Source organism: Trachypithecus francoisi, unplaced genomic scaffold (assembly GCF_009764315.1).
Source record: "Trachypithecus francoisi isolate TF-2019V2 unplaced genomic scaffold, Tfra_2.0 Lachesis_group1, whole genome shotgun sequence".
Lineage (NCBI taxonomy): Eukaryota > Metazoa > Chordata > Mammalia > Primates > Cercopithecidae > Trachypithecus > Trachypithecus francoisi.
This window is the reverse complement of record NW_022681454.1, coordinates 157,548,081-157,567,640: the sequence shown is the minus strand read 5'-3', so window position 1 is coordinate 157,567,640 and position 19,560 is coordinate 157,548,081. Positions and strand designations below refer to the sequence as shown.

At 34.4% G+C, this 19,560-nt stretch overlaps 1 protein-coding gene and 1 pseudogene across 1 annotated transcript in view; one reads left to right on the top strand and one right to left on the bottom strand.

Annotated features, from left to right (window-relative positions):
- Positions 1-19,560, top strand: part of MARCHF1 (membrane associated ring-CH-type finger 1) — an 867,095-nt gene that overhangs the window by 446,788 nt on the left and 400,747 nt on the right. The window lies entirely within an intron of this gene.
- Positions 1,834-3,612, bottom strand: LOC117086080 (annotated as a pseudogene).

Here is a 19,560-nt window from a genome sequence, read left to right as displayed (position 1 = left end):
AAAATTTTTCATGGTTATTATATTTGGTATGGTGATCTGTGATCAGTGATCTTTGATGTTACTGTTGGAATTGTTTTGGGACACCCTGAATCATGCCTACACAAGACTGTTGTGTGTGTTCTGACTGCTCCATCATCAGGCCCTTCCCCTGTCTCTCTCCCTCTCCTCGGACCTTCCTATTCTCTGATACACCACAAAACTAAAATTAGGCCAACTAATTATCCTCCGATAGCCACTAAGTGTGCAAGCGAAAGAAAAAGTCACATTTCTCAATTTAAATCAAAGACTAGAAATAATTAAGCTTAGTGAGGAGTGCATGTTGAAAGTTGAGATAGGCTGAAAGCTAAGCCTCTTGTACCAGTTAGCCAAGTTGTTCATGCAAATGTAAAGTTCTTAAAGGAAATTAAAGTTCTTCTACTCTAGTGAATCCATGAATGATAAGAAAGCAAAACAGCCTTATTGTTGATATGGAGAAAGCTTTAGTGGTCTGGTTAGGAGATCAATCATCTACAACATTCTCTTAAGTCAAAGACTAATCAGAGCAAGGTCCCAATTCTCTTCAATTCTGTGAAGGCTAAGAGATTGAGGAAGCTACAGAAAAAAGGGTGGAATCCAGCAGAGGCTGGTTTATGAAGCTTAAGGAAAGAAGCCATTTCCATAATATAAAGAGGAAGGTGAAGCAGCAAATGCTAATGGAGAAGCTTCAGCAAGTTATCCAGAAAATCTAGCTAAGATAATAAATTGAGGTGTCTACCTTTAAAAACAGATTTTCAATGTAGTTGAAAACATCCTTTTGTTGCAAGAAGATACCACCTATGACTTTCATAGTTAGGGAAGAGAGGTCAATGCCTGACTTCAAAGCTTCAAAAGACAGGCTGACTCTTTTGTTAGGAAATAATGCAGCTGGTAACTTTAAATTGAAGCCAAGGCTTATTTACCATTTAGAAAATTGTGTGGCCCTTAAGAATTATGTTAAATCTACTCTGCTTGTATACTTTAGAGTAAGCAACAAATCCTAGATGACTCCAGAGCTCTGATGGAGGTATACAAGGAGATGAATGTTGTTTGTATGTCTATTAACACAACACCTATTCTGCAGCCATAGATAAAGAGGTAATTTCAAACTTTCAGGTATTATTTAAGAAACACAGTTTTTAAGGCTGTACTGTAGCTGCCATAGATAGTGATTCCTTTGATTGAATCTGGGCAAAGTAAATTGAAAACCTCTGGAAAGGATTCATCATTGCAGATGTCATTAAGAGTATTCGTGATTCATGGGAGGAGATCAACATATCAACATTAACAGGAATTTAGGAGAAGTTGATTCCAGTACTAACAGATGACTTTGCATGGTTCAACACTTCAGGAGAGGAAGTTACTACAAATTGGCAAGAGAACTAGAAGTAGAAGTAGAGCCTGAAGATATGACTGAATTGTTACAATTTCGTGATCAAACTTGAACACACAAGGAGTTGCTTCTTTTTTTTTTTTTCTTTTTTTACTTAAAAAGATTTTTTTTAGAGATGGGATCTTGCTCTGTCACCCAGGCTGGGGTGCCATGGCATGATCATGGCTCATTGCAGCACTGAAATCTTGGGCTCAACCAGTCCTCCTACCTCACCCTCCTGAGTAGCTGGGACTACAGATGCATACCACCACACCTGGCTAATTTTTAAAAAATTGCAGAGATGGGGTATTGCTATGTTGCCCAGGTTTGTCTCAAACTACTGGCCTCAAGCAATCCTCCTGCCTCAGCCAAGAGTTGCTTCTTATGGATAACCAAATAATGTAGTGGGTTTTGTTGTTGTTGTTGTCGTTTATAAAATGTAATTGTATTTTACGTTACTCTGCTGTTACATAGGGCATATCATTTTCACAAGGCTTTTTTGGGACAAGGGTCAATGGTTAGCAATGCACAATAGTGGTCCAAATCTCTAAATAACAATGCTAGGCAAACTGGACACCCCCTCACATATGCACATATCTAGTTTTAGACTTGGACTTGAGTACTTTTATTTATTTCCCCTTTGTAGTGTATTAAGAAATATCATGCACTTTAATTCCCAAAAGCAATTCTTGTATTCTGGCAGCAATATGCTAATTCTATTACACAGCAAAGTGAATACCAGAACTACAAAGGCAGGAGGTTTACGTGAATTTTTATTTGGAAGGGAGGTTGTCAACATAAACAGCAGCAAATAAAGAGTGAATAAGGAAAGTCCCTCTTGCCACACCTCCATAATATGTGATACAGGAGGCATTTCAATTTGTGACCTCCAGCCAGAAATGGGAAGTGCTTTTCCATTCAATTTAATACTTCTGGATTCCTACTAAAAAGGAATATGTTAGGAGCATGGAAAAGTTGCTTATTGAAAGGAAACCCCAAAGAGTATGGGAGGGAATGTAGAAATTAAGAAGTTATGTGGAACACTCTTTAAAGTGTAAGTAACTACATTTTCATATCTTCACAGTAATACAAAACAGTCATTTGCAGAACTGGTTCAGATTACTTAAATACCAGATACATTTTTCGTCCTCTACCTAAGTGTTCGGAAGTTGCTTATGTTTATATGAAATGAAGGTATTAAGACTACAGCAGTAACTGCACACCAGGAAGGCCAAGACAAATCAAGGAATGAAGTTTTCCTAATGCTGCAGTGTGAAAAGACTATAAACAGGTGATTCCATATGCATAAATGGGTTTCTTTGCTATAGGAAATCCAAGTGGAATAAGGAATGGAGTTGTGTAAAAAGGTTTATTGAAGGGAAGAAGGATGACACCATGGGTTTAGTTTCAGCCCTTTCTACTGCATCACATTTTTCTCCTTCACTGTCTGAGGTCCATAGTGTTAGGCTGTCTCTAAGCAACTGCATAATGAAGGTGCTGTCTTTGTATGAGTCTTCATTCAGTGTATCAAGTTCTGCAATGGCCTCATCAAAAGCCATTTTAGCCAGCATGCAGGCAAGCTCTGGGTGATTATGAATCTCATGGTAAAATACCGAAAAGTTAACAGCAAGCCCCAGGCAGATTGGATGAGTGGATTGTATCTCTTTCTTGCTTATATCAAATGCCCCTGGAATTATCTGTCATTTGTTTTTGATACTCACCACATGCAACTTCAGCAAGGTACTGGAAGTAACCACCCTTCATTTTCAGATAGAAGACACCAGTCTCTGGACTAGTTGCATTGGCTATCAAATATTTATCCAACAATTCCAGGGCCGTGGTGCAGATCGATCTAGCTCGGACTCCACTTTCTCCCAATATCCTTAATCAGCTGCATTCTTGTCAGAGGTGTATGTCTTCTGCTTGATGCTTGAGATGACCCTGCAGGCAGACCTGCAGTCCCCAACCACATTCTTGTAGGCCACGGAAAGCAGGTTGCACTCCTCCTTGGACAGCTTGGTGCCCTGCTTGGTCATGGCCTTCATGCAGGTAGCCATATCATCATACCATTTGGCCAACTTGGCCTTCTGGATCAGCTCCATCTTCTCTGTGGCAGGCGTGCGGGTGAAAATAGTTTATTGAGATGGAATTTGCTCCTGGTGAAGATGCTGTGAACATTGTTGAAATGAAAACAAAGGATTTAGAATATCACATAAACTTAGTTGATAAAGCAGCAGCAGGATTTGAAAGGATTTACTCCAGTTTTGAAAAATATTCTATTGTGAGTAAAATGCTATCAAATAGTGTAGCATGCTATAGTGAAATATTTTGTGAAAGAAAGAGTCAATCAGTGTGACAAATCTCATTGTGTTATTTCAAGTAATTGCCATAGACACCCAAACTTTGGCAAACACCACCATGGTTAGTCAATAGCCATCAAAATCAAGGCAAGAGGCTGGGCACGGTGGGTGGCTCATGTCTGTAATCTCAGCACTTTGGGAGGCCAAGGTGGGTGGATCACCAGGTCAGGAGATTGAGACCATCCTGGCTAACATGGTGAAACCCTATTTCTACTAAAAATACAAGAAATCAGCTGAATGTGCTGGTGGGCGCCTGTAGTCCCAGCTACTTGGGAGGCTGAGACAGAATGGCGTGAACCCAGGAGGCGGGAGGTTGCAGTGAGCCGAGATCGCGCCACTGCACTCCAGCCTGGGTGACAGAACAAGACTCCATCTCAAAAAAAAAAAAAAGAAAGAAACAAATCAAGGCAAGAGCCTTTACCAACAAAAAAATCATCACTCATTGAAGGATAAGACAATCATTAGCTTTATTTTAGCAATAAGGTTTTTTTTTTTTAATTAAGGTATGTACATTGTTTTGTTGATATAATGCCTAGTGCACTTAATAGACTGCAAGATAGTATAAACATAACTTTTATATGCATTGGGAAACAAAACAAAATGTGACTCGCTTTATTGCAACATTAGCTTTATTGTTATGGCCTGGAATTGAACTTAAAATATCTCTGTGGTATGCCTTTATATACAGAAAGATTTATTTCAAGGAATTCGCTGATACAATTATGGAGATTTGTAAGTCCAAAATTGATGGGGTAGGCCAGTGTGCTGTAGACTGAGGGAGAAGTTTTAGTTCAAGTTGCAAGTGTGTCTTCCTGGAAAAATTCATTTTTGGGAAACGTCTGTCTTTGGTCTATTTAAGCCTTCAACTTTCCCCCACATTAGGGAAAGTAATCTGTTTTACTTACCATTGTCTTAGCCTTTTGGGCTGCTACAAATACCATAGACTCAGTATATGGTATTCCGTTATAAACAACGGAAATGTATTTCTTTCTGGAAGCTGAGAAGTCCAAGATTTAGGGACTAGTATATTCAGTGTCTGATGAGGCCCCATTTTCTCAAAGACAACCATATTCTTGGTGTAACTTCTCATGGTGGAAGGAGAAAACACGCCTCCCAAGACCTCTTTTATGAAGGCACTAATCCCATTCATCAGGGCTCTGCCCTCAGGACCTAAATACCTTCCAAAAAGCCCCACATACTAATGTCATCACTTTGGGAGTTAACACTTTGAACATTTGAATTTTGGGGAGATACATGCATTCAATTACAGCACCAATTTAAATGTTAATATTACCCAAAAAACACTTAGTCAGCTCAGGCTAGCATAACAAAAATACCATAGGCAGGGTGACTTAAACAACAGAATTTATTTTCTCACAGTTCTGGAGGCTAGAAGTCCAAGATTGAGGTTCCAACCAATGCAGTTTCTGGTGAGGGCTGTCTTCCTTGCTTGCAGATATTAGCCTTCTTGCTGTGTCCTCACATGGCGAGACAAAGATATTTCTCTTTTCTTCTTCTTCTTAGAAAGCCACCAAACCTATGGGATTAGAGCCTTACTTTTTTGACCTCATTGAACCTTTGTTACCTCCTAAAGTCCCCATCTCTAGATACAGTCACATTGGGGGTTCAGGCTTCTGCATATGAATTTGAGGGCATGGCACAATTTAGTCCACATTATGCACCTACCACCCCCCAAAAAATCTTACATCCCTATCTCATGCAAAGTACATTCATTTCATCCCAATAGCCCCAAAAGTCTTAACTTATCCAGCATCAACTTTAAAGTCCAAAGTCTCATCTAAAAAATCCTCAAAATTATCAAATTATCAAAATTATCATCTAAATCATACATGGATGAGTCACAATGCTCTTTGACAATGTACCTAGTGAACCAAAACCTGTGATTTATCTAAGGCAAAATTCTCCTCCAGCTATAAACTTGTAAATACAGACTGTGTTTTCAAAATATGATGGTGGAACAGGCATTGGATAGGTAAACACTTCCAGAATCATTTAGAATAAAGTTTGACTGAATAGCTGGGCACTATGGCCCAGCTGTAGTGATACATAAAATTAATCATCACACAAGAAAAAACAAAAGCAAAAAACCCACCGTTTTCAAAGACCCAAACCACAAGTCCTTTTTCCAAACTCCTAAGGCAGCATCATCACCTGGAACTCATGCCTTCCCCAAAGGTCTGAGTCCCGGCTTTCCTGGGGTCCTCTGTTGAATTTCTGAGGTATCAGCAATGACTAGTTGGTACCCATTCCCCAAAGGGTTTTAATTCTAGGTCTCTGGTGTCCTCCTCTGAACTTTTAAGGTCTGAAAATATCAATGTCTTTATTTTTGCTTTCCCACCCTAAGAAATGCGAGTTGATTCTTACAGTTACTGTCTAACTTAGTGTTCCCTGTTTCCTTTTTCATTTCTGTATACCTTAAAAATACCCCATGTTAAATTCTCCACATTAAAATACTTGACAAAGTTTCTATTTTATCTATTAATTCATGGCTGATATGCTATAATCCTGGTTTGCCTGAGACAACAAATCTATCTATCTATCTATCTATCTATCTATCTATCTATCTATCTATCATCTATCTATCTCTATTTCCAATGTGTTTTTTACAGCGCCCTCTTTCACAAAAGTGTCTTAGTTAAACAATATATTATATTACCATGCTAAAAACAACCAACCATGCAGTAGAAATTAGAATATATGGGATCTAGTCCTGCCCTGCAAAAAATGTCATGTGGCCTGGAACAAATCACTTAACCTGAGGAGTAGATGATTATTTCTACCACTTATTATAGCTCCCAAACTGATTTCATTGTCTATGATACTGTCATACAATTTACCTACATATGCTTAAATGTGTTATCATTGAGATATTGATATATATACACCTGGTTGGCATTAGAAGGTGCCACAGATGGCATGATTTTTAAGCAGTGTTCTGACGAAGGGAAAAAAATACTTAATGGGCAAAAATGAACTGTAAGAGCTTTTCTGAAAAAATTGTTGTCAATCTGATCACGATAGCACCAGAATTATTGCAGCAGAAAAGGATAAATATATATGATAATTTTAAGTACATAAAACTGTAGATAAAAATAAGTAGCTGACCTTCATTGATCTTTTTTTTCTCTGTACAGGCACTGCTTTAAGTGTTTTGCCTATAATAATTCTATGAGGCAGCCATTATTATTGCTACCATTTTACTGATGAAAGACTTAGGAGGGTAAAATAATTTGTTTGAATATGTGCAGCAAGGAAGCAGTGATCCTAAGAAATGTACCTAGCTGTCTAATTTCATAACTTCTGTACCATAATTTTAAATATCAAGATTAATGTAGCTAGATATAGAAGAAATAAAGTTACAATGGAAGTTTGATGAGAGAAAGTATTCTACTTAAGCTCTATTAAAATATTTGGATGATTCCTTTTCAGAATTATGCCTATTTTAAATATCAAATATGTTTTGGTATAAACAATGTGTTATGTGTTCTTTCTGTTTAAAAGTTACAAAGCTTCTTAAATAGAAGCATATATAGGTCTCTTATTTTTTCCCCTTTGTCCCATTGGTATCTTGAGGACAATTACTACAGTATAGAAAACAATAGAACAGTGAGATTTCAAAAGTTACATTAAGAAAATAATATATGTTAATTTCTTTGTGGTTAAAAATTTAAAACCCAGTGAAAAGAAATTAAAAAGTGAGTCCTTAAAGACTTTTTACCACTCTCTGCATGTCCAATTTTCCTTGACTTTTACTTTACAAATTACTTTTTTACATTTAGTCTTTATAATATTGATATATAAATTAAATCAGAATTTTAATGTTTTTGTTCAAAGGCTGCTGCAAACTTGATTGAAATGCCATTTCCGTCCAGAGTTTTCAATCAAAAAAGAATATAGCAACTCACCTTTCTGTCATTGTGATAGTGCAATTAAGATTGCCTCAAGTCAGTTACATTCTCTCTTTGTCCTAGATTCCTCATCCATAAAGTGCAAGTCACAATACCAACTACCCTAGAGTTATAATAATTGTAAAGTCCACCTAAATGCCAAAAAGAGTCCTCTGCCACCATGCCTAGCTCTTCTTCCCTATCCATTGTCTGATTGCCTGTCCTCCTGGCGCCTGTTGTTCTGCTTTACCTTACATTTTTGTTTTATCTAGGTACTTGGAGGTTAGCGTCTCCAATCAAAGGCAGTATGTGGATGTGTTGTTTTATTTTAATCCCTTTGGCTCAGCAGAATAATTGGCATATAGATAATACTAAGTAAATTTTTATGAAGGGAAAGAGTAAATCAGTGAAAAAAGAATGAGCGAATGAAGTTGATAAAAGAATCCTTTCAATTTTTTCTACTGTAGAGAATTACATAGAAGAATTACATAGAGAATTTCTCAAGAGCTTGAACATCTAACTGAAGCTTTTCTAACAAGAGTAAACTATGTATACCCCATTCAACAACAAATGCCTAATTCAGAAGTGGGCGATCATTAAAAAAGAGGAGAACTTGGATAACAAATTAACAGAAAGAAAATGTACAAACTTCATTCCTTCATTTATTGTACTTCATTTGGAAGAGAGAAAAAAATTTAAATCTTCATACAAAGATCCCCTTGCTCATGAAGCTCTGCTTGTGTGAGTGTACATGTTTAATATTCAAACAGTATGCTAATTTAAAAGTTAGATTTGATCTCATCTATCATCTTAGAATTTTTATAAAATGGATACACATTAACTCCTGGGTGCATTTTACCTTTTACTCAGCAGGTAAAAGGTAAAAGAGTCCATAGACATTCTATCTTTCTTTATTGAGGACAATTTCTATAACATTTGTTTTAACGGTGTATATAGCTTACTCTAAAATTACTCTGCAAGCTAACCAGGCAACCTGTTTCATTTTAGTTCTGGAAAAGTTATTTCTTGAATGTAACAAGTTTAAAATGAATATCAGAATCAAGAAGTCATACATAAAAACCTCCTATGCACTGAAAATATAAAGGAAGCACCTCTATGACTTAAAATTTGCATAAATTCATTGTTATAAAACAACCCTTTCCCCCTTTTTTCCTCACAGGAAAGTGTTTGTTGGCTGAATATAATATGCAAAATTCACATCTTAAACTTTAGTTTCAATGAAAGTGACTGTTTTTGCCAGTTCTTTACAAGGATAGTGCCAACAGTTTATTTAAAATTGAAACTTTTTCAGCTGCAAGACCAGAATTATGAGTCTTGTTAGGCTTGTCTTATTTGTAGTCATCTGAAATGCAAATCTAACCAGTAGTAGGAATGACATAGTCTAAGAAAGGAACACTAATCACATCAAGTTGTGCTGTCCCATTTTACATGTCAAAAGTGTGAAACTTCATTGTAAAAAGGAAAGAAAATACAAACATTTAAGTCTGTCTCAAATACAACAAAATCATGATATTTGAAATATTTTTCCCAAATCAAATTTCTTGTCTTAATTTGGGAGTGATTGGAAGCGTATGTAGCATTTGGATAGCTTAAAATTAGCATTGATTATACCACAAAATAATAAAAACGAGTATTTTTACTTCTATTAATATTTAGCTGTTCTATGACATATGTATTCTATTTTCGAATTTTGTTTATTTTAATTTTGCTAGCATTCTCTGCATTAATAAACTAGGTTCCTTAGGAGACATTTTCATGGATTATCGTAGTTTATCTTGATACCTGATCAAATTGTAGATTAGAAATAGTAAACTATTCCTCTTTTTCCTTCTTTAAAAACTCTTCAAAATATAAATGTGTTAGTATTAGAGAAATGCAAACTAAATCTCAAATGAGTTTCTACTACTAATACATACACCAAAATATATGACATTTTAAAAATTACTGATAATTCTAAGTATTTGTGAGGATGTAGAGTAACTGGAATTTTCATATGGTATGTTGGGAGTGTAAATTGATAAAACCATTTTGGAGAAGGATTAGACATAATTACTAAATCTAATTCTATGTTTTTTCCCGGAAATTCCATTACTATGTATTGGCCCAACAGTTAAGAGTATATGTTCACCAAAAGACTTATACAAGAATGTTCCTGGCAACACTATTAGTCCTGTTATTTTACTAAAAAAAAAAATCCAAATGTCCAATAACAGTCAATGGATAAATATAATATAGTATAGTCATATAATGCAGAAAGTTTTGGAAAAACTCCAACTGACTGCAAAAATGTGGATGAATAGTAGAGTACATTAAGTGAAAGCAGCCAGTCACTAACATCTAGATAATGCATGATTTCATTTGTATGAAGTTCAAAAACAACCAAAACTAGCCTATGGTTTTCTGAAGTCAGAATAATGGCTGCTTTTGTGGGGCAAAGATGGCTGTTAACTGGGTGTTCTGCATTGTGACTGAGATGGTAATTATATAGTTATGCTAATTCATTATATGTAACAAGGTATATACAATTAAGATTTTTCCCTTCATATATGTAATACTTCAATTTAAAAGTATTAAAATATATTATATGTAACTTAATTATTTGCATAGTGACATCTGAAGAAAGTAAAAAAAAACAAAAACCTCAGAATGTTTGGCAACTAAATACTTCTTGGAAGGAGGGTAACTTTGGACAAGTATTTATAAATTTTAATTATTAACTTTCATTTTTTATACCAGAATTTTTTCTTTATTAACAGGATGCATATATTATGTCAACATTTCTGTCCACATATTTTAAGAGTAAGTAGTATGTTATTAGCTAATAATTCAACTACAGCACCCAAAATGAGCAGTGTCTCTAAAGAGATTTGGTTCAGTAAAGGTCAGTCCTACTTAAATTTTAATCTGACCCTTCTCATTCTTATGTTCTACTTAAGTATTTATCTTCTATTTTCGTACCAAAATTATTAGATGTTTCTTAGTTTACATTAAGCTTCTTTTAATTGGTAGCACATGAGGATTTTCGTAGACAATTCTTTCTTTTGAACAAAATTGTGAATATATCTTCCTTGACCTATTTTAAGTATCATTCATTTGTGCTGAATACAAGTAGTAATGTAACAATGGGTTGATTTAAAAGAATTATTTCCATTGTTAGATAACTAATGCATAACAGTAATTAAAGCTAGAGACACTAATTAGAGAGCATTTCCACTTGGGAGTACATAGAACATTCAGATATTGAGTTGGGATGTCTGAGGAATGGACCATTTTATAAAGTGAGGTAAATTTTTGACTCCTGAGTTCCAAACAAATATGGTATATCTGGGGTTCTCTCTGAATAGCTTCATGTATGAATAAAATCTTATCTTTTTCTTATTAATCTTTCCTTCCTTCTCTTGGAAATAATTAGTATGGCAAAAACTATTTTCAGATAAATAGAAAAACAAATTTCAAAAATGCCAGCCTTCGGCCAACCACTCACTTCCTGTGACAAGGTCTAAAAGAAGTTTATCAATGGTTAGAGTTTTTCTTAAGGAGACCAAATTCAAAACCATTAGAAATCAACAGTTACTTTGGGACCTTAAAAATCTCTTTTAAACTAGAGATTCTGCAGTTTTGCTCATGAGAAAAACCATTCTGATGTTATTTTATTCCTGTATCTGTAGGGCTGGATCAAAGATAAATTGGTTCATGGAAATGGAGTATCTATACAAATAAAGTTTGTATAATCATGTACCATGTTGCTGCTTAATTTATTTTTCCTAATATTTATTTTTCCTAATATTATAAATATTAATTATAAACAGAAAGGAAAGAGAGATAGTAGAGCAAATTTGGCAAAGAGCTTGGACTTTGGATTAAGCCTTTCTAGGCTCAATATCTAGCTTTGATATCTTCTAGTTGTGCACCCTTGATTACATTTCTTATCATCTCTATCCCTATTTTCTCATCTGCAGTATTTACACCCACCTCATAGTATTGTCAAAATGATCAAATGAGTAAGGTCATTTATGTTTGTAAGGTCATAAGATAAATTCTTGTCACTATACATATTTTTTAATAAAATCACAAATTTGGAGAGAAAGTAAGTAAAAGTGAAAATCACCTGCAGCTCAACCACTGACATAGCCTTTACCTTTGTTACTATATTCTTTTCTTTCACTGTTCCTTGTTCTATGCCCATGAACCTGATGTATTATGCCACACTTTCCGAGATGTTTTGTCCCCATTTTACATGCACATCTGCCTCTTTCTCTTAGCTCATGCTTTCTCTTCACTTGTAAAGTCTGTTCTTCTCATCTTCACATGTCAAAAGTCCAGCCAGCCTTGACAACTTAGCTCAATGTATTGACTCTTTTGATTACTTTCTAAAAGAGGATCTTAATTTTTTCCTCCTCTGAAATTGTAAAGCATGCTGTCCTTTTGCAGCGTTAAGTAATTTTCCTCTGTGTCAACAGCATGAATATGGTACTTCGTCTCCTAGACTATAAGTCTTTCGAAATGTTGTGCAAACCTTTCTACACTCTATGCATCAAGCACAGTTCTTTGCATAGATTAATGAATGCTCAATTTAAATACATTTTAACACAAAACACATTGATCTTAAAAATCAGATGTTCTAAGAATACTTATTGGCAGGCCAAAATAGTCATGATAAAATGTTAGATGATATAAAACTGTAAGCCATATGATTACAATTTTTAAAAATAAAGTATCCATGTATTTTTTGTCTATCATCACCTATCACAAAATGACTGAAAAAAACTTTCTAGATGTTGACAGTATTTATGTCTGCATTATAAAATGCAGATGATTTAAGTTTTCTTTTACTCTTTTGGAAAATGTTTTTACAATTCTATCACCTTTAAAATCATAAAGACATAATATTGTAGCATAAAGGCATATTTTAAATACAATTATTTTAGCCTAGAAATATAAGAAATGCAACTGCCATCTTTGAAGATTTGATTTTATGTTAGATAGATTTACTTTCTAATTTACAGCATATTGATCCTAGGCTCACTGAAGTGAGACAGCATATAAGTTAGTATCCTTCTTCCTTGCTTATCCTAAGTATAGTAACTGGCATGTAATAAAAACTGTAATGTTCAGCGTGGGCAATTTTTCATAAGAAATCTTAAAAGAAACTGCTTTATATTTTCCATACAGAAGTCTTAATTATAGAAAACAAAGTTTATTTTTAACTTGCTGTTAGCATGTAGAAGGGAAAATCCTGTAGAGAGAAATGAAGAAATACTTACAGGGAGCTGAAAAAGAAGGAGGTGGTACTCATCTTCAGAACAATTTTTAATGATTCATTTTGAAAATGGATTTCATAACAGTACATATACAAAGGAATAATGCATAAGTATTTTGATTTTTTGAAGGGGAAGTGTTTGTCATTTCAGAAAACAATTAGAAGTGAGTTCCATTGATCTTTCAAAATGTATTTCCAAGGAATTACATTAAGTATTTTTCTACCTTGTGAAGTTTAGCAACCCTGGATCACCATTGGTGTGCTCTTCAAACACATATTTTAACACCTTTTTCCAGCAGGACTTTTTTCAAGTCTTGTGAGAGTTATACATACATGACATTTGTTCATTTAGAGAACTCTTTAATTCTTTGACATTTTTTTCTCTACCTCTATAGCTTTGCTTAGGATAAAATTTTCTTATGATTACTTAGTTAAGCTGAATTTTACTTTATTGGTGATTCTTTTTTCTAAAAATCTTTTTAAATAGCATTAAAATTGTTTTGGAAGAAAAATGCATTTGATTTTTTATATATCTGTTGAATGAAACAACCCTATATAATCAAATGGAAATAAGGGAGTTGTTTGTTCAGTGAAGAAGATCTATTGACGTGTGTCATTTGGCATTTAAGGGAGAATTAGTTGCTCTTAGTGAACTTGCTTTATTTAGCAGAAATATCTAATGTAGCTATGAAAATACATTAGATAGACATATTTGAAATTCAAATAATATAAAAGCAAACACCACTAATTCAACACCTAAGTAATCACATTGTTCACAGAATTGTAAATTACAATGGCTGTATGTGAGTAACAGATGGATGAATTAAATGTGTTCAGCAGCCTTTCTGTATATTACAGGAAGCCTGACTGCCAGAGATATTTTGGTAGAGTACAACAGGCCTATGTGATTCACTGTACAATAGGCAAAGGAAAATTATTTCCTGTTTAGTACAGAAAAGTGACCTAACATGAAAAACCTCAACGATGTTGATTTTTAAAAATATGTTATAGAGGTACAAAATACCTTTGCCAATTTCCAAGATTCCTGAGAGTTTTTCCCAACTTTAAAGTTTATTAACTAACTTATAATCATAAAAGAAGCAACAATCACTTTTTCATCCAAAAATTTAATTCTAGATTTCCTGAGAATTAAACAGTTCTAATTATAAATTGATTTCTTTATTATGGTATCACCTTTATCATAGCCATTTTAAATCCAACACAGTCGTAATAATGTGAGAAAAATATATATAACCATCAAAGAATTCCTAAAGTATGTGTGTACTATTGCTAGCTTACTAGAAGTTATTTTATCTTACTGTACTCTCTTCAAGTTTTGATTCATAGTAGTAGTCAAATTGTTTGCAAACACCAAAGTCCACAATAATTTTTTATTTTCTTAGAATCTATGACACATTAGAATTGGATTAAGGGCAAGCATGTAATATGAATATAAGCTTCTAGATATATCTTCTCTTTTTTTTGGAAGTGATGATTTAAATCATTCCTGATATAGGCTCATGAAAATCAAAGTATGAAATCCTAAGAAGATTTTTAGTCTTATCTTTAGGCACGATTAAACAACTCCAAATTAATAGAAGTTTCCTCTATTTCCAAAGATCTACAGGGGAATTAGATCCTATAACGAATTGATAGCATCATGTGTGTTTAAGAAAGAACATTTCCATCAGGCTATCTTTACTTCTTCTCATTTAATTTTCTTACCTGACATTTTACACTTATTTAGCCTTAGTTTGCTCTCTGTAGAAACACAAACATTTGGTATCAGTTTCTTTGGAAAAACATGCGTTGTTATAATTCAATTTGAACCTGCTAAATAGCTCAAATTGTACGTTTTTCCAAATTTTACATTGCTAAAGTTGTACAAGTTTTATTTTCTGAATTGTAGCCAGTTTGGCTACAATCTTTTGCTTGAATGCTTTTTACTTTTTTCGGAATTTCTGTTTGTAAGAAGTTCTTACATTGTTCCGATTACAGTACTTAAAATAGTTAGGTTCTGGAAATTCAACTCTAAAACTTAGAGATGTAGTTTTTTTCAGATTTATTTTAGCAGGAAGATTCAGTAACTGATTTCGCTTAATATATTTCCAAAATTTCTATTAAAATACAAAATTATAGCAAAAATGCTTCCCAGCTCTTGAGCTCTTGGCCCATCTATCTCTGTCAGTTCATCCTCTGGAGGCAGGGAATGCAGGTTGAGCTCAGAGGGCAGGATCCCAGAGCATACTAAGAGCATAGTGCACAGGAGTTCTCCCTAGACCAAAAAAAGAGGAACACCAGAGCTATGGGAGCATAGGGCCAGCAGTCTGTCTCCAGAGAAGCTGTCTAGGGCATAACCTCATTCTTCAGAAATTGGCAAAGTCTGGAGTAAGTACAGCAAAGCAAGGCAGGCTTTAGAAGGTGAAAGGTGAAAGCAAAGCATAATACTGATAGGAAAAACTACAAGGAATCAGCATCAACTGATGGCAATACCAAGTCTAGAATCTTTGACCAACCAAGAGAGTTTTATATGATTAATTCTTGCAAGATGGTGAACAATTTCATGGCTATCTGGGTTCTTACACATTAACAATATTAAGTCTATGTTTCCAGCTGGAATAGGGGGTTTATCGTGTTTATGGTTGGGAATGAAAGCAGAGCTTGACCTCAGATCATTTCTAACCTTACCACTTACCATTTCATACATGGCCAGGAAGCCACTAAGTGCTTCTATTCTTTGAATATCATTTCTGAGTCAAATCCTACATAGGACATTTACACGTGGTTACCTCATTCTAAATTAGTTATTCTAATAGTCTTTATAAGATGCCCATGAAATATTACATACTATTCTCATTTTAATGTAAGGAAATGCAATCAAGATGACTTTATTACCTATGAAGATTACACTCTAATGAGGAAGAGGAGCCAGATTCAAACAGGGTTATACTCTTTTTATTCATGAATAGGATGCAGGACATACACTTTCTTGTAGAATGGTAGATCTCATGTTGACTACTTATGACTAAAATAGAAAAATGCTATTCAAACAAAAGTATTCTTAAGACATAGTGCTGAAATATGTTTTTTTAGTCTGAGATACTGTTAAAATGTCTCTGGGTATTTTGAATTATTAAAGCATTTTTGTAACCTCTTTTGAAAAGTGATACATTGAGATAACAGAGTTCGTGCTCCTATTATGTACAATTCAGTAATGTGAGCTACATAATTGGGTGTAATCATAGGAAAAATGGAAGTGCTTTAACATGTGTCTTTTTTAAAATTCTTAAAATTTGTTACTCTATTTGCAGCTATAAATAATATAGATGCTAATTTCACAAACAAGGGAAAGTACAGTAATATATAGAGAAAGATAAAAACATATAAACTCTATCAGTGCAGGACATTGTAATTCTTTTGTCCTTCGTAATATAGATATAATTTTGACTTTTTGTTAATTTATAATTTTCCGTGCAATATTTCAAGTGTTTCATTTTTACTTCCCCTTTCATGAATTATTTATTTGTATTTTTCTGTTATTAATCTTTTTCATAATGAAAATAGTTATTGTCACTCTTATTGAAATACCTTTTCTCTTCTCCCAGCAACTCTAGCTAGGTTTAACATCTTTCTCCAATATTTTCACAATGAACTTTAAGCAAACAAAACAATCTTTTAACATTTGCTTTTCAAATAAAATTAAACTCATAATAACATTTGTTAGTCATCAATGGTACCTCTCTGGTTCCTACTTACAATCTTCAGAAGAAATCAATATTAATCATAGATTGTGTGTCAATATAGTTTCATAAATAAAAGAGAAACAAATTTTTGGTTTAGAAACTCTTATGGTCTTGTCAGAGTATTTCAAAGTATAGGAGAAAACTAAAAGCAAATAAAAATTTATATTTCTTTTAGTTTCGCATATGTTCAGGCTACAGGAGGAAAAGAGTATCTGCGAAGACCAAACTGATACATAAATCCCTACCTAAGTTCCACATTGATGAGCAAACGTACTAAATTGATGCAGAAACATTTTTGTTTTTCTCACAGAGCTTACATTGAAAAAATAATGCATTTTTTTGCTCCTAACTGCTGATTTCTACCAATTAATTATCAGTTAATCCATACATTAGCAAAAATAAACACAACAAATCAGTAAACAACTATATAAAAATAAATAAAATGACTTCAGATATAAATTTATTTGTAACTATAACCTGAAAGAAGAAAACATTACACGCATTTCAATGAACAAAATTGCTTGTAATTATAAAGTGAAATTCTATGTTCCTGAAGATACACACTTTGTTTTCTCATCACTTAATATCTACTGCTGGATTTTCCCCACAATCAGATAGGCTACATTTCCACAATTAATGCTTCTTTTCACATTTTGGGCTCTTACCTTAATACCTTTTAATCCAATGGAAATGCCTCCATATATTTCTCTCCCTAACTGTGTGTGCTCTTAGAGTAGACACCATAAAAAATATAAGATGGTCAAGAGCATGAGAAGACAAACAACAGACGGGGAGAAAGTATTCACAAAACGTCTATCTAATAGAGAACTTGCATCCAAAATATACAGGCAACTCTTTGCAACTCAAAAGAAGAAAATGCAAAAACCTATTAAAAATGGTCCATGGTGCAGAACTCAGAAATAAGACCACATATCTACAACCATGTGATCTTCACAAACCTAACAAAAACGAACAATGGTGAAAGCATTCCCTATTTACTAGATGATGCTGGGAGAATTGGCTAGCCATATGCACAAAATTGAAACTGAACCCATTCCTTACACCTTATGCAAAAATAAACTCAAGATGGATTAAAGACTTAAATGTAAAACCCAAAACTATAAAAACCCTAGAAGAAAATATAGGCAATACCATTTAAAAACCCTAGAAGAAAATATAGGCAATACCATTTAGGACATAGGTGTGGACAAAGATTTCATGACGAAGTCACCGAAAGCAATTGCAACAAAAGCTAAAATTGATCTAATTAAACCAAAGAGCTTCTGCACAGCAAAATAAACTTTCATCAGAGCCAACAGGCAACCTGAAGAGTGGGAGAAAATTTTTGCAATTTATCCTTCTGAAAAAAGTCTAATGTCTAGAATCTACAAGTGGTGAGAGAGAAAGTATCAGGAAGAATAGCTAATGGATGCTGGGGTCTTAACACCTAGGTGATGGGTTGATCTGTGCAGCAAACCACCATGGCACATGTTTACCTATGTAACAAACCTGCACATCCTGCACATGTAGCCTGGAACTTAAAAGTTGAAGAAAAAAAATAAATTTAATATCGGGAAAAAATGGCGCAAAGACCTGAACAGACACCTCACTAAAGAAGATGGCAAATAAACATATGGAAAGATGTTCAACATTTTATGTGGTTAGGGAATTGCAAATTAAAACAGCAATGAGATACCACTACACATCTATTAGAAAGACCAAAATCTGGAACACTGATAAGAACAAATGCCAGAGAAGATGTGGAACAGAAACCCCCATTCATTGCTATTGGAATACAAAATGGTACATTGTTGGAAGACAAAATAGTACTGTGTTGGAAGACAGTTTAATGGTTTCGTAGAAAACCAAATGTACTTCACCATAAAATAAACCACAAACTTCTTGCCCAAAGGAGTTGAAAACTTATGTCCTAACAAAACCCTGCAAACAGTTGTTTATAATGGGTTTATTCATTATTGCTAAAAATAAATCATCAAGCAATGAAAAGTCACGGAAGAACTCTAAGTGCATATTACTAAATGAAAGAAGGCAATCGGAAAAGACTACATACTGTGTGATTCCACCTATAGAACATTCTGGAAACAGCAAAACTATGGAGATAGCAAAAGGATCAGTGGTTGTCAGGAGTTGTGGGGACAAGATGAATAGGAGGAGAATAGAGGATTTTTAGGGCAATGAAAACTACTCTGTGTGATCCTATACTGGTAGATACATACTATTATACATTTGTCAAAACCCCTAGAGGACACAACACCAAGAGTGAACCTTGATGGAAACCACAGACTTAGGGTAATAATGATGTGTCAGTGTTTGTTCATCAATTGTAACATATTCATGTAGCACTCTCATATGAGGTATTGATAGTGGCAGTGGCTGTACATGTGTGGGGGTAGGGAGAATATGGAAAATTTCTGTATCTTCCACTCAGTTGTGCTGTGAACCTAAAACAGCTCTATAAAATAAAGTCTGATGAAATATATACAAAACACAAGGAAGATACATGTGGCACTATTTGTCTGATAATGCCAAAGGAAAGTAGCCCAGTTGGTGTGTTTCTTAGCGCCTAGGAAGATAATTTCAGTGGCTCACGAGATCACCAGGGAGGCAGTGATCATATCGCTGGCTATTCACAGGCACATCTTCATAATCACCTTTCTCTTAATCGCTTCTACTTGTGCCTTTCCCCCTCACACCCTCACACACCTGTGCACCTGCTGCCTCCTCTCAGAGCCTCACACACCTGTGCACCTGCTGTCTCCTCTCAGATTCTGGCCTACCATGATTCTTAGAATGATTTCTATTGTAGTAGAGTGGGAGAACACCCAATTTTGATGCCAGTTTTTGTCACTCTGATATCTAG